The sequence below is a fragment of the Mytilus californianus genome, unplaced genomic scaffold, assembly GCF_021869535.1.
Source record: "Mytilus californianus isolate M0D057914Y unplaced genomic scaffold, xbMytCali1.0.p SCAF_6, whole genome shotgun sequence".
Classification (NCBI taxonomy): domain Eukaryota; kingdom Metazoa; phylum Mollusca; class Bivalvia; order Mytilida; family Mytilidae; genus Mytilus; species Mytilus californianus.
The window spans coordinates 48,849,738-48,866,959 of NW_026262712.1; the positions used below are offsets into that span (position 1 = coordinate 48,849,738).

At 32.2% G+C, this 17,222-nt stretch overlaps 1 protein-coding gene and 1 long non-coding RNA gene across 2 annotated transcripts in view; both read left to right on the top strand.

The window, feature by feature from the left end:
- Positions 1–11,102: 11,102 nt before the first annotated feature.
- Positions 11,103–15,481, top strand: LOC127706799 (uncharacterized). Its single transcript, XR_007984574.1, has 3 exons — positions 11,103–11,266; positions 13,504–13,622; positions 15,241–15,481. It is a non-coding gene; the product is annotated as an uncharacterized LOC127706799 (long non-coding RNA).
- A 1,327-nt stretch (positions 15,482–16,808) lies between these two features.
- The window catches only part of LOC127706791 (uncharacterized), a 124,160-nt gene continuing 123,746 nt past the window's right edge, over positions 16,809–17,222 (top strand). The window contains exon 1 of the mRNA XM_052211482.1: positions 16,809–16,919. The gene's annotated coding sequence lies outside the window, so the exon portion shown is untranslated. The remainder of the gene's footprint in view (positions 16,920–17,222) is intronic.

The following is a 17,222-nucleotide window of genomic DNA, read 5'->3' on the forward strand; positions in this document are numbered from 1 at the left end:
TTTACTGTTATGTCAATCGCATAAATACCATAAGGTACAGTTAATAGTTTGTTTGATAAAATATAATGCTTACCAGTACTTTATCACTTTTAATAACTTTTTATTTGCCATCTGAGCTTAGACCGGCATAGTACGTCTCAATTGAAATAAGACGATACAATCATAAAGGTTGTGCTGTCAGTTTGAGACACTACAAAATGTAAACTTGAGAACAATTGCCAAATTTTCTACAGCTTTACCACAAAAGGAGACATTCTACCATTTTTGGCTTTCAAACATTCATTTGAATCAATTTGACGAATACAAACCAGTTCTAGCATCGTATTTGCTAATACTTTGATTATGCCCCTTTATTCGCCATGAAGACATTGTATCTTGTGGTTTACCATTGCACATTGAAAATTCAACAATCCATATATTTTTAGTATTTTTGTCGGTTTATATTGTATTTTAAGTGCTCATATACTAACAGCTATTCAAATTTGTCTAAATTGTCCTTTAAACAAAAGGATACATATGTGGAGCTATATCCCTTAATATCTCAATTGTTCAAGTAAAAATCGCATTAACATTGCGCTGTGTCAAATTCATTCAAACAGTTGCAAATGCTTGCAATAGAAGTGCAAGTAGTCCTATCAATGAAATCAATGCAATGTGCTTTAAAAGTAGTTTTAATTTGTAAAGATAAATTTTGAATCTACCTAAAACTCGTGCTTCGTACAATGTCAAAAATATTTTAAACATTTAACTGTCATCAATTTATACTTCATGATGCTAAGGACAAATTTACGATAAAAAGATATTTATTGAACATGTTGAAGACAAAACAATCTTGATTTTTGCTAAATTTGATCAGGTAAACTAGATCATTTATCTGTACATTCCGTTTACTGGGATATTAATGATGACTGATTCCGAAGCTGAGATTAAGGTGTTCACATATGGGGTTTACTCTTTGGAATACCGAGTGTGATTACATTTATCACAAGTTTTGAATCCTTTTTTGGTCCGGTATGATGCTGCCTCAGCGAGTAATATTCTCCTTTTCGATACATTTCCTACTGACGTTTAATTTATACTCATTGCAATACAAAAGAAGCATATTGTTACTCTTGGAGATCGTCCTTTTCCTCAGACAACCGGCATTTCAATTGGAACCAACTGTGTTCCTCTTTTTTGCCGACTTTTCCCTTATTCAAATGAGGCCAACGCCATAAAGGAACTTTTCGTAAAAATAAAAACAGCTCTTTTTCCTGTACCTTTATGTTCTGCTATTTAAATGATGCTTTCTCACTAAATGATTCAAAGTATGCTAGATATGTTGAACACATCTATCCAATCGAACTTGAAATAGACGATACACAGGTTCAAATAAGTCTGACAAATATTTTGAATTAAATGTAAAAATTGACAATGGATGTCGGTTGGTAACAAAACTTTATAACACAGAAATGGTTTCAAAAGAGAGGTAAAATATACCGATTTCAAACTCATAATTGTATTTCCTATCATGATGTCCTTGATATAGGGTTGCTGCTCATAAGAAGCTATTAAACCATGAGTTCCAATTGGTGAAGTTGAAATCATCTCTTCGTAAATTTTAAGGACGCCATCACGAGTTGGTTGACTGTTATGGAATATCTATTTGACAGATGAGGACGGATATCTCAGCTATAAAACCAAGTTTAATCAACCATTTTCTACATACGGAAATGCCTGTACCAAGTCAGGAATATGACAGTTGTATTCCATTCGTTTGATGTGTTTGAGCATTTGATTTTTCCCTTTGGTAAGGGACTTTCCGTTCTGAATTTAACTTGGAGTTCGGTATTTTTGTTATTTTACTTTTTCCAATTGTCGTAACCACAAGCCCATCCTCTTTTCCCCGAATGTGACCTACCGAATTAGACTTATCACCGGGTTTGAACTTACATGAGCAATACGACGGGTGCCGAATGAGGAGCAGGATCTGCTTACCCTTCCGGTGGACCTGAGATCACTCAAGTTGTTGGGGGTTCGTGTTACTCAGTCTTTAGTTTTCTATGTTGTGTTTCGTGTACTGCTGTTTGTCTTTTGGTCTTTTTTCTGTTTAGTCATGGCGTAGTCAGTATATTTTCGACTTATGAGTTTGAATGTCCCTTTGGTATTTTTCGCCTCTTTTTTTCAAACGATTAACGGACGTCATTATGATTTGGTTGATCATTATGAAACATCTGAAAAGTAAATTATTCGTACAATTAAAACAGATTCAAATTATGTATGATTTGTATACTTCAAAATAGATATTTTACCATTTCGAGACAGAAACTTGCATGTTGGGGCCAGGTATGACAATAATTATACTGAACTGGTGTGTTGTCAGTTTAATTTCCAGTTATGAGTTTAGAATGTCTTCTTTTTGTCTTCAGCCTCTTCTATATATCTTCCTATTATGCATTATGCATTGATTGATCATTAAGCGAGAATGTCTTCATCGTGTCTTCAGCCTCTTTGTTATATCTTCATACAATGAGTCTATTCGTCAACAATCGAGAACCAATAAAGTTAAAATCAGAAAGTATGCAAACACGGATTTAAATGAAAAATAAACAATTTTCGTTTTCGTTCTTCTTGCACATATGATACTCAAAATGTTTGGCCTGCAGAATATAGAGCTATTGCACTATCGGGTCTTCTGGGAAATTTCAGAAATCAATCAAATGTAGTCTACAAGTCAAAAGCAAACTATAAATCTCACATGCACTTGCTGTTTATTTACACATTATTGATTTGTGCAGAGCAGTTTTGGTTTTCCTTCTGTCTTTTCCCCCCACTGCCTGAAACACAACAACACCGACAGCGGCCAAATATAATTTCACTACAATAACATACAAAAAAAAGTTGTTCCTCTAGGGCGTAGGATTTCAATAACAAAAAATAAATGTTATTACTATTGCAAATATTTACAGGATCGTTCGGGAAACGGATTATTCCCAAACAAATATATGAAAAATTCGGATTTTTCTTTTTGAATTGAGAGAGAACTTATTGTCAACATGATTGAATTTGTATCGCCTATGCTACACGTTTAGATCTGTGTCGTTTGTTGTGATATTGTTTTACAATGTCTGTACTGCTTCTATGTATAATGATCTGGTCCTGACAAAACTATGTTCCCGTTTCAATTATTCTTAGTTGGGCATGGGGTTAGATATTTAACATCAATAAAATTGAGAATGGAAAGGGGAATGTGTCAAAGAGACAACAACCCGACCAAACAGCAGAAAAACAGCCCAAGGCCACCAATGGGTCTTCAACACAGTTGTATATATGTTCAAAAGAAATGTCTTATGATTGGACAAGGGAATCATAATAAATTCACCGCTGTATGATGCATGGTGAGTAGTTTTAACACGGCTTTTGTCACAGGTGGAATATGAAGTGTTTACTCCTACGTACCATGTGAGTTCACCCTGACAATTGGTTGGGTTCGTGTCGTTAAATCTTTTATCTCCTGTGAATTGTTCAATTGAAATTTTGTGATCTGTTATCTTTTCATTTCACCCAAAATGGCCATAATGTTGTTTGGTGTTTTTGTCCAACCTTGGTTTTTTTTTATTTAGTTGCCTACAATGTGTCTTATTCTATCTATCAAAGTAAACTAAATTAGCGGGCTAATTCTTAATTTCTTTCCACTTTACTTCACTGAAAGTTTGAACGTATGTAACGTTAAGAATTCTTATTTGTCTTACACCTTTTAGATCAATTTGATATCATATTGGTGTTGTCCACTTATTATTTATGTCCCGTAAATAAAAACAAACATAAGAAGGAATAACAGAAGTAGAAATGCCTACCTATTTTGGTGTTGATACAAGCAGTTGAAACGCACAACTAAATATTGTTCATCTAACCAAAGATCGTCGGGTATGGAATACTATTACAGCGTGCAACGAACTTTCAAATTAATTTTCCATTTTCCATTTATGGTTTCCTAAATCGATATCTGCTCGAGATATATAAATCTCTGATTAACAGAAACAACAGATATGAAGCATGTGATTCGAATATTGGAAAAGGTATATTGTTGTTCCCTGTGATATTCAATCTTGAACATTAAACCGTAAATGCATATAGCTAGTCACATTGATTTTGTTAATGATAAATTAGAAAATAACTTAAAAAGTATTCCTTTACAGCTATGTAAGAATAAGGAGATGTGGTATTATTGCCAATGAGACAACTATCCACCAAAGTTCAGATAAAGTGGAAGTAAGCATATATAGGCAACCGTACGGCCTTCAACAATGAGAAAAAACCATGCCGTAAAGTCGGCTATAAAAGGCCTCGGCATGAAAAATATGAAACAATTCAATTGCAAAAATTAACGGCCTAATCTATAACAAAACAATTTACGAAAAACAAATATGACAGACGTGAACCAACGACAACCACTGAACTACAGGCTCTTGACTTTGGACAGGCACATAAAGAATGTGGCGTTGTTAAACATGCTTGTGAGCATTCAACCCTCACCTAACCTGGAACAGTGGTGTAACAGCACAACATAAGAACAATCTATAAAAATCAGTTGAAAAAGGCTTAACTCATCAGATCGATACAAAGAAGAACATTAAACAAAAACACAAACAGGACGTTGCAGGGTATGTATTCATCCCTCATCCCTAACAACAAAAAAGACACTAAGTACAGATCTGAGAGTACTCGCAGTTACTGACAGCTAGTTCAAAGCCAATAACAATTAATAAAAAAACATCATGCATCTAAGACTAAAATATCAATCAGTACACATCCAACATCCAATGGATTTAGTATAAAGACGTTATTAACAGTCAGATAAAAGCATGACCTTGTGCAATGCCAAAATATAGGTATCGACAGATTGCAGTGCCTTGAAGTAAGTGTAATACTTTGTATGGTTTTAAATTACTGATAACAAAATCAATATTTATACAAAAAAAAACAAATTTCAAAGATTTAAATACAGTGCTGAATAGGTAACCTTTTAGTAATAAGTTTATCTAAAAGATTGATAAGTTTACCCGGATCGTACATAAATTTCCAGACTCGGTTAACTACATGTACATCACCGTAAAATTTAGGATGTGCTTTTCCGTTTTAAGTTTTCTACAGGTACAGCCAAACTTGCAAACCAAATCTGTATATCTATGGAAGAATTTAGTAAAGGTTTTAAGTAATTTGTTGTAACGAAATCCCTGTCTTAATAATTTACCAGTAATACATAGATTATGCTCATTGAAATCCAAAACGTCACTACAGACACGGGCATATTGAGCGAGTTGGAATATATAAACACCGTAAGATGGTGCCAGAGGAACATCACCGTCCAAAAATCTAGGAAAGGACACTTATTGCTGTTAATATTTGATATATTTAAGGTAAGTTTCTGTGGGTAAATTTCGACAGTATATTTAGAGAATTCTTGATTATTTAACGAAAAAATATCATCAAGATAACGGTAAGTGTTGTTGAATTTATCAATTAAATGGAATTTAGACGGGTTTTTACTGAGTTTGGCCATAAACTGTGATTCATAACAGTACAGGAACAAGTCTGCTATTAAAATGGTACAATTAGTACCCATAGAAATACCTACAATATGTCAATACACTTTATTACCGAAACGTACATAAATGTTTATGACTTTTATCATCTCATCACACCTCTTGTAAGTATATCAAGCATATTTACCTTCCTAGTTTGAGAAAAAGGCTTTATATAAGTTGCAGCAAATAAATTTGTAACTAGATTTATCGAACGACCATTTAATAGGAAAACTTTTGTTTGATAAGATTGTGTGGAAGTGTAGTGTAAAGAGTAGAAAAGTCCAAACTGTCAACCGAATCAACACTTGCGATCCTACATTCTGCACAAGGTGGTTTGTTTTTCTTCTTATTTTTACCTCAAACTGTTTATGAAGTCTTTACACTAAATCAAGTGGATGTGTACTGATTGATACGTTAGTCAGGGCCACAAGACATATGTAACAGTTGTAATTGGCTTTGAACTAGATTTCAGTTGCTGCGAGTACGCTGAGATTGGTATTTTTTGTCATGTCGGTGCCTTTTATAGCTTACTATATGATATGAGGTTTGTTCAGTCAAATTGAAATACAGATCATGTGTTTTGCTCGTCTTTCTGTTTTAAATTACTTTTGTGGAACTGCTGGATTTGTCGAAATGATCAACACATTCAAAAATTTAGAAGCAGAAATTTGTTAGTTATATTTACCACAACAAAGAGTAGAACGAAGTGTTGTCCGGTCCTTTTCATCAAATCATGGACAATGGATTTGTATTCTAATCAGATTGGGTTTGCGCATTGTTGAAGGTCGTGGTGTGACCTATAGTTGCATACATGTACCTATTTTGGTGTTGATACAAGCAGTTGAAACGCACAACTGAAGATTGTTCATATATTCAAAGATCGTCGAGTATTGAATACTATTACAACGAACTTTTCACATCAATTTTCTATTTTCCTAAATAGATATCTTATCGAGGTATTTAAATATCTGTTTAGCAGAAACAACAGACATGACAGATATAAAGCAAGTGATTCGAATATTGGAAAAGGTATATTGTTGTTTCCTGTGATATTGAATCTTGAACTTTAAATCGTAAATGCATATAGCTAGTAACATTGCTTTGTTAATGATAAATTAGAACATAACTTAAAAAGTATTTCTTAACAGCTATGAACATTTGCGGTCCTACATTCTGTCGATACTAAAATTTTGGCATTGCACAAGGTAATGTTTTTTTCGTATTTTTACCTCAGACTGTTTATGATATCGACACTAAATCAAGTGGATGTGTACTGATTGATATGTTAGTCAGGGCCACAAAATATATGTATCAGTTGTAATTGGCTTTGAACTAGATTTCAGTAGCTACGAGTACGCCGAGATTGGTATTTTCCATTTTTAGTCTTGTTGTTATTTTTTTTTTTAGTGATTTGTGTCAATCTGATAGTTCAAATTCTTTTAACTGATTTTTACATTTTTGATCTTATGTTGTGCTTTACACAACTATCTGTGATTGTCGCAAGACAGGGGACTGTAACTCAGTGGTTGTCGTTGGTCGCTGTCTGTTATATTTGTTTTTATTATTGTTTTGCAAAGAGTAAGGCCGTTGGTTTTCAAGCCTGACACGTTTATAATTGTTGGTCTTGTCGGTGCCTTTTATAGCTCACTTTATGAAATGAGGTTTGCTCAATCTAATTGATATACAAATCATGTGTTTTGCTCATAACTATCCGTTCTTCTTTCTGTTTAATATTACTTTTGTGGAGCTTCTGGATTTGTCAAAATGATCCACACCTTCAAACATTTAGAGGCAGACATTCGTTAGTTATATTTACTACCACAAAGAGTAGAACGGAGTGTTGTCAGATCCTTTTCAGCAATACGTGGCCAAAGGATTTGTATTTTAATCAGAATGGGTTTGCTCATTGTTGAAGCTCGTACGGTAACCTATAGTTTCTTCCATTTCGTCATTTGGTCTATGGTGGATAGTTGTCTCCTTGACAATCAAACCACATCTCCATATTGTTATATAGTAAAAATTCAAGAAATCTCAAAAACAGCACACTTGTCAAAACATATGGCTTGCATATAGCCTTATTCCAGACGGTTTTATAATTCATCTCTAGCAGATAAAATTATCTCCATCATTATGCAACTGTAAAACTGTTGTTTTGTTTTCTTTCCTCTCATCTATTTGCTGGAATATCGTTTTGTATATCCTTCTTCGACATGCAGTTTTATTTGCCCACGTGGTACCTTGTCTACGTCTTTTTTTAAACTTACAGCCACATAAGACATCAAATCTGTATACAATGCCTCCCCGACAATTTACCTTTTATTGTTAATTACAATGAATAGAGTTTCAAACATTTTGCACTTCAATTATAACATCAGAATGTTTACGAAAAATTAATGAAGTATTTGTAAATACTGACATTTTTCATACTTTTGTCGAATCACTATAGGTAAGATACAGTAATAACTCTTACTCGATAAAGGATGAGTGAGAACTGTGACAAGTCAATTTGATACCGATCCTATCATGCATGGAGCTGATTAAAAACGAGATTTACAAATTATAGTCCCATTCTTAAGAAATACAATGGCGTGAGAAGCACGAAATCTAGATCATAATCACAATTTTGAAATATTTACGAAATAAAGTCGCTATATATGAAAGCCTATCAAAAAATACAAGTGAAAATGAATTCTAATTTTACTTGTTCTTGCAACACAACGAAACAAGAGGGTACACAGCGCCTGTATCGCTGACCTGCGATTATGCCAATGTAAAAAATTTCTTTGTCCTGTCATAATAAACCTATTTACTAAAAGTTTGTTGTAAAAAGGACACTCCATGTCGTAAATATTCCTCACATGTTCAGTCTTCATTGGCCATGTTAAGTGTCTGGAAGTCTCAAATAGGTATCAAAGGGAACCTGTGATGCCGATTCCTCTATCCAATTCCATTCTTTATTTTATTTCAGATTTCCCTTCATCCATGTAAATTTTATTAGGCACTTTACTTTCAGTTCATATATCAATCATGATGATAGCTACAGATAACAATATATGTTGTATGATTTAATAGTACAAGTCAACGAGTCCTGTTAAAATGAATTTTAAAACAGTTACTATTGTTGAAAAATTCACATCCTTTTACTTATTCATGTTGAAAAAACGAGATAGAAAGTTTCTAATAAATGGTGTAAATCTATTGTTTTGAGTGCATAGGGTGATTCATAATATTACTATTATGTTAACTCTATTGTTTGATATATTTCGACATAACAAAAAACGCCTTCTTGTGTTCATAATTATACATGTAATGTTTTTGTTTTCATGTAAATTAAGATACGATATTTTTAACGCATGAAAATTCCTCGCTAAATAATGAATACCAGTTCAATCTAAAGTTTGGAAAAGACAAGAAATGTCGTCTTTGTACAACTTATGTCTCATTATTTCCAAAATATTATAAACGTTTAGATTATTGGTCTAAAATTTAAACTTTTAACAAGAATAACATCTTGAATTACACTTATCTCTCCATACAATATAAAAGACCAAAATGTCTATAATAGTTGTTGTAGGTTTCTTATCAGTTGTCGATATTTCTCTAAATCTTAGCTGATGTAAATAAAATTCATCCAAGTCACGAGGCTTATTAGGCGTTTCTGGTTTCTCGTTTTGTATATAAATTACTAGTAAACAGTTGGTTTTTCTGTTTGAATGGTTTTAGACTAGTCATTTTTGGGGCCCTTTATAGTTTGCTGTTCGGTGTGAACGAACTTTTTGAAGGCTCCGTGTTAAAGGCCGTACTTTGACCTATAATAATAATGGTTTACTTTTACAAATTGTGACTTGGTTGGAGAGTTGTCTCAGTGGCACTCATACCACATCTTCTTATATCATATTATATTCATGATATTGGACGCCAGACGCCTTTCGTCTACAAAACACTCATCAGTGACATCAGAATAACAAAGTTTAAAGGCCAAATCAAAATTTCCACAAGTGTTTAAGTAGTTTTATAATCAACGTTTGATGCCACAACTGTATCTCGTGCAATACGATATTTCTTCAATTTCGACTGTGAAATTGTTCATGCATTGAGACACCCAATCGCTCTCTTATTGACGGAAATGCAAATTTGACTGCCAGATAACAATATTAAACTAATATTTTGAAGCACTCTTCGTTTTTTCTATCAAGATCTTGAAAAGTTTATTTACTACCCATTTATCAGATCAATGATGATGAAAGTAGGAAAAGGTTTAGTTTATTTACTTCAAAGTTAATATTCGATTCCGAATGTGGACTATTTATTTAGATAATATTTCATATAGATTTGATATTTCATGAAAGGTTAGATAAATGCCCTTAACATATTACAGATAAAAGCAAATTTGGATATTATTCATCTCGGTACAATATTATATTTATTGTAACTTGAATCATTGGCTCATTACATAGATATGAAATATCTAAAAAAAAAATAAAAAAAGGAGAAGATAATGATAAGGAGGTAATCAAATATAAAACCACAAGTTAATACACCACGGCTATATGATTTGTTTTGTTTTGTTGATGTTTTTTGTTGGGGGAAGGGTATTTATTAGCTAACTTGTTTCTTTGTGTTTAACTGGAATTTATTATTCATTTGACAGAATTAGTTCATATATTTTGCAGTATTGTCAGATTAAAGATTCCTTGAAATGTAGCGAACTACTAGATCGATCAATTGAACATGTTTAACTTGAAGTTATTCCTAGACTATGTCTGTTCCTGATTTAAAACAACAGCTTGTGATTCAATAAATCTGTAAGAAAAAAAAGAAGACAGTCCGAAAGAGTCCATTATGTGTTGTTTTCAATCTACTTTATAGTAATTAACGAACACAATGGTATTATGTAAATTTGTTTTTGCATGACGTGACTTTGAGAATTGCAGGACAAACAATATACACAATACAACAGTAGGATTACAGATTTCCGTTGATAAGGAGAAAGGCAATGATAACAAAATTAAATAAATAAGACAAGTTCTTTTGTTAAAAGAAAATTTGAGAAGCTGTATTTAATCAGTACAAAATACTTACCGTAGTATTGTCGGTATATGTAAGACAGGAAATATGATCTTTCAGTTCAATATAAATTAAATGAAACTTCCTAGATAATGTTAAGGTGTTCGTAGAAAAAAGTTTGTCTGTTGTGCTGCAATATACATGTACAATAGCTATGTTTCATTTGTTGTGTATCCTTTGCGTTACAATTGTATTGCTTTGCAAAGTTTCAGAAACTAAAGGTAGGATTTATACGTGTTTGTTTATCTTTTATTTATTCTACACTTCATGCTATTAAGTAAAGTTGATCGAAATCTTAATATTTGTATTTCGTTAATGACGAATAACACTAAAATCACGATATTAAGAAAGCCTGTTTAAATATACTATTTGGTTAAAAAACTTATTTGATTTTACTTTACTCATATACTCTTTTTCATTATTTTTAAAAATGAATTAACTGTGACAGTCTTGCTTTGTTTTAGGAGAACCAACACGTGCATTTTTAACTAACAGTACCTTTAGTTGGTCTGATGCAATCGGCAAGTGTAGACTGATTCAAAATGAAACGACTATTCCTTATTCGCAATCCCCGACAGGACTGGGATGGACGAATATATCCGCAGAATATTTACCCTGGGTAGAGTATTTAGGTAAGAACATTCCGAGTATATGTTGTTAGATTGTTTGAAGTAGTACATGTATGTTTTAATCTGGACAGTATCATTTACTTGGGTGGTTGTTAATCGTTTTCTAAAACCATATGCCCTTACATTTAGTTACATCCGTAAATTCTTTCTCAAATTCAATGTGAATTTTGAAATGTTCTATCAGTAATCAACATCGATCACCCTCATTTGTAAATTGTACAGAAACAAAATCTTTTAATATCCATTTTCGAAGTGTTACTAACCTATACTAAAATATTCAAGTGAATTAATGTTGCTTCATATGTGTATTTATTGCTTATCAAATATGATAAAACCGCTAGAATGTTTTTAGTTGGACAAACGATCTCTCGTATGACCGACATTATTTAAATGACAGATTTTTTCAATATCTTTTCAATTGAACTATGTTACTGACTACCCCTATAAAGCTAACATTTGATTAGTTTGGATAGTTTGTCCTATTGGTTCAATGGTGGTTTTTTTTTCTAATTAATCTTTTTTGTATTTTTTTTGGTATTGTCCAACTGTAGTTGGGTTTTCAGCAATCTACTGTCGACTGATGATATAAAATTCTTACTTTTACAGTTTTAACTATGTACCTCTCCAAAAAAAACATGAAATGTAGGAATTGAACGTGTATATATGCGTATGTGTGTGTGTGTTCTCAGTAACGGTTGTTTTGGTTTTTTTTTTTTTTCAAAACCGGTTACTTATACTGTGAACGCACTATGTAGTGATCCGTTTTGAGTAAATACGATTCCCAAAGGTTTTTCTGTTGCCTTGAGTAGTCCGATTAATCGAAGTATGAAATTTAAATATCGGTACATTACTGTTGCCTACACTTATCGACAATGCAGATTATTACAGAAATTCAAATTTTGTTGTTGTCTCCTTGCCAGCCAGCCACCTTACAGTTCTCATTTCAATCTTATATTTGTATACATATATATTACAATATGTAATTTGGATTTGACTTTTTTATATTAAGTGATATTTAATCAATCGCGGTGGTGTTATGATTTTGTTCCCGCTGTATATGCATGATATTTGTTTAACATTTCTAAAACAAAAAATAAAACAATGAAATGAAATGAAGAAGTATGTTTTTGCATTCTATCATTGCATGTAATTATATAATAAAACAAGATCTTCAATATAAAATATATCGACAGAATATTAGAAAGGAAAGAAGTATTCTCAACGCTATGGACAGTTCAAGATAATTGAATATCATATACATTAGGCATTAAGCTACAGTCTTTTGAACATGGATCCATTTTCAATTTCATTTGTTAAATTGAAACGTAATCTTATTGACAACCCTGGTTGAATAAATCATCACAATATACTTGTTTTCCTGAAGAAAGATTGGAAGTAAGAGGTACAGAAATCTGTTTAGTCAAATATCTATACGACCTGGTTAAATATTGTCTTAATGAGGATGTTTGTGGACTTTAAGCAACCAGCACAGAAACAGGGTATTTGAATCGTCATCTTTGTGTTAATACCAAAGGAGAGGCGTCAGTTTTGCTGTGAATTCCAAGTTTTTTTTAGTTAATCGTTCCAATTGTCTGCATATAGGAACAATTTTGTGTGAAGCTTTGTCTTTTCGATTAATAAAATAAATGTCGTGAAGCGAAAATGAAGCATCTACTACTACTGGACTCCAGTTTTAGTGCATCTGATTCAGGCTTGATCTATTCCGGAATAGTCCTCAATTGCATCCTCTAGTAACCTGGAGTACTATTTCAAGTTGATGGGCAGGGGAAATTGCTATTTAGGACTTAAACAATAGATGAAATAAACATCTACAGAGGTTAGTACTCATTATACGTATCACCGACAAAGTACAATAACGATAGCGTTTCATCATCGCAAACATGCATCTCGATAGATTTAAAGTATTATATTTGAATTATCTATCAGCTGTAGTACGGTGGAACATAAGTCGTAAAAATAAAGATTAAGATAGCATTCCACTATTAAATGTGTGATGTAAGTTCTATATACCCATCATGCCCATTAGTAATACGATGTAAAATGTCAGTCATAGAGTTGACACAAATCAAGACGTATTATATGTTTCTTATATTTCATTGGTGTAGTCGTCAACCACGAGCTCGATCGGAATATAATAGACTAAGGTTTAGAATGAGCATAATACTTCCCTACTTCAGTTCCATATATCATTGAATCATATTTGTATTGTTTATATACAGGGTGCTTCAAGATGTGGGAAGGAAAAGGCTTAAATGCCATACAAAAACATGTTACAGATGGTGAACAGCTTAAAGAATGTATTTTACGCTGCGAGGAGTATCAATTTCTTGGTTTGCAGGTAATAAGTAGTAGAGGAAGGTTCAAATATGTATGAGTGGAAGTTAAATCTTTATATTATTATTTTGCATATTCATAATAACTTACTTCGTTCAGAAAGAGTCACATGTTGAACTGGATTTTTAAGGGCAAAAAAACAACAGATAGAAAAGTGATATTGCACAGTAATAATAAAAATATAAAAAAATATATAAAAAAGCTCAATCCTTTGCTTTGCAATCGTACCAGCCAATAATTCATTTATTCATTTCTTGTTTTGCTCTATTTTCAGTGTATTGATTGATTTTAGCCTTTGTATGTGGTCAATACATCCTCGTATAGACCTCATAAAAAGGCTACAGTTGTAAAATAATGCTTTTAATTTGTGATAATTTCACTGAAATGTAATTAAATTTTCGTATTACTTCAAAATTACGCTGATGTAGTAGGGAATTAAAAAGAGCAAGTTATAAGTACATATTTTGGCAGTAACATGACTCATGGGTGCTGTTTGATTTATAAATACAACTCCGTAAGAATACGAAATGTGAAAATTTACGATAATCAATTATTCGGCCCTTAATAAGCTTAGGGCCGGATACAAAATTATACTGTTAGACAGTGGATATTAACATATGACAAAATCATTATAATTTATAGTATTGTTATGTTTATAAACTTGTATTGAGCATAGACGAAAAACTGTCATTTCATGAATACTTTTCTAACATGCAAGCATGTGTATGTTAATGCTACTGATTACACCGCTAGACGAAATAGATAAAAAAAATGGTTTCCGCTTAGAATTTCTAAACAAATATATAACATTTAATATAAACATTTCCTGCTTATGTCTCAACTGGAACATTCTAAACGCAAGTGTTAAAAATATGATACATGTATACATTTCAGGCAAATTCATCGCAGTGTGAAGAATCTCAGCTGTTATTAACGAAACAAACGTTTTTTTTTTTTAGTTTTCAATAGAAGTGGCACTTTCGCTTTTCCGATGTTAAAAAAAGTTGTTCAGTAATAATACTTGATAATTCATTTATAACATGGACAAAAAGTTTTTTTGATAATTTTTATGAACAGAAACAGTTCAGTATCGAAAAGCAATTGTAGATCTTGTAAACATTATGTAATATTTATCTTTATTTTTCTCAACACAACAACTCAAAGGATATGTCCGCGTCGTATCCTTATTTTAATGAGCTTAAGGGATCAACTCTCTTCAGATTATTTTCACACATTGACCTGCTGTATATTCATAGCGATACGGAAGGACCAACATTTCACCTATTAACATTGATGAACAAATGTGCATGCATTTTGTACCTCAGAGACAAGCTTGTAATCAGCGAAAAAAATTATCTTTTCTGATGTTTTTAATAATTCGTCAATGTGGAAAAATATTATATTTGTTTTATTCAGAGATCCATAATTGATGAAGCTAGCGTAACGACAAATTAATGCGAACAGCGGTATTTTCTGTACCTACTGCAATTTTGGTTTAATGTACACTGTGATAATCACACATAGAAAAGGATAACAATTAATAACATATTATATATATTTGTTTATTTTCGTACATTATATTTATATTTGTAATAAATGTACCACATTTTCTGTTCTTGTAGAAATCGTTATGTATCTGCCTACGTAATTTCACACTAACAGAGGAATTTATTGAGACCCATTGTGATAGAAACGTGACAACATGTTCCGGGGATCGGTTTGCCTTTTGTGGAAAGGAAGACGGAAATGGTTACCTTTCTGTGTATAAAAAAGGTATTTCCCACATACACGTGTGTCCACATTAAATATTACAAATAAGTTGAAAAACAAATGATGGCTAGATTGTCAAGTTAGAGACAACCATCCATGACCATCCATATAATAGTTATAAGTTTAAGCTATATGTACAAGCAATTCATTTGATGCTTTCATTATCTGTTATACTCACACATTACAGCATGTTCTATGTTTTTGATATGTTATGCCCGTCCTCATTGATGGTATGTATACTTATACCATGTTTAGCATACAAAAAGGGATATTCTTTAAATTGTTTGATAGAATCAGTTCACCATGAGGTTAAAATAGAAAATATAAACATTATTAAAATGCCTTTGCAAATTGTAAACCATTGAGGCTTGAACGCATCTCCGCGAAATAATCATTTTTCAGCCTGATAAAAACACTAAAAACATCATATATTTTCTCAAAAACTAAAATAAGAACATTGTGCCGCGAAAGAAGTAAAGCAAATTATCTATAACAAAGATTGTGCAAGAAAACGATTTAATTTGGTGTGAATACAAATAAAATAGCACATTTGAAATGAAGTCCTCGTTTTCTTGTCATACAAAATATTGCTTTCAAATCTTATATTTACAACCGAAGTAAATGATGGATAAACATTATATATAAAATTACAATAAACAAACAACCGTATTGAATTTCAATTAAATTTGTGACAAAAGTGCATTGCATATTTTTTCCAACAAACAAACGCACGTTCTATAAAACTAAGAAGGCTTCGCTATGTTAATTTTATACTAAGACATAAAGATCTTACTTATAGGAGTATTTCCTTGTTTAGATATCTCAGTTTTCATGTTTTGTAACATTTCCCCTAGTTAAGCCATTCACTTTCAAAGTAAACAGAGCTTGGCGCATTTTACGGCACCATGATTAAGTGCAGAAACTTCAAGGAAGGAATTACAGAAGTAAATGTAAGAGCAATTCGGAAAATTTGTTCTAAAAGTTACCGATTCATTTATCTAGTCCCAAAGGAGTGCCAGACAAATCAAGGTCAAAAGTCACGGTTTATGTCTTATTTCAATATGACTAAACGGCGATGTTAGTAATACATCATGAGACAACATCCAAAACGACAAGATAACAAGCGTGATCTAGGTGTCACCAGGTTAGATTTTATCTGTTCTTATATATGCTACAAATCATATAGTGAGACTTATCAGTGATTTTTAACGATGGTTTGCCATCCTAATTGATTTCTCTGGTGTTTGTATATTGATTAGCAATGTTAACACTTTCATGCAGTTTTAGTGCCGTAGAACTGTGATCCGTTATAATTGAAGTGGAAACTCGTTGAAATCGGGAATATAAAGTTTAGCTCCACCATAGCTTATTTGTTCATATAATCGTAAGCTTGTTTTATTTGTATGTTCTTAAGTAAATGTTGATGATACATATGGTAACATTGGAAACTGCTTGTTTGTAAACACAAGTAATTCAAACGATTTCAAAGCCAAGGAATGCTCAACAAAATTCCATCACATATGTTTGAATTGTAAGTATATGTATACTGTAAGGCATCAGCTACTAGATATAATGTAAACATTTCTATGTCGATTTTGTGACTGTAGTTTACTATACATGTATATATGAGTAGAAAATATGATACACATCTATAGAACTCACGGCAGTAAAAAATCTATACTTTCATCAGCAACCGTAAAACAAGTTGTTGGTTATAATATCAATCGGGTAAATGAAGTGTAACACGTGATAAAACGAGACAGTTTCTACACGTAAACAGTTTGTGAGTAACTCTTGAGTAAACGAAAATCATAACTAATAATTAGTAGGTCGA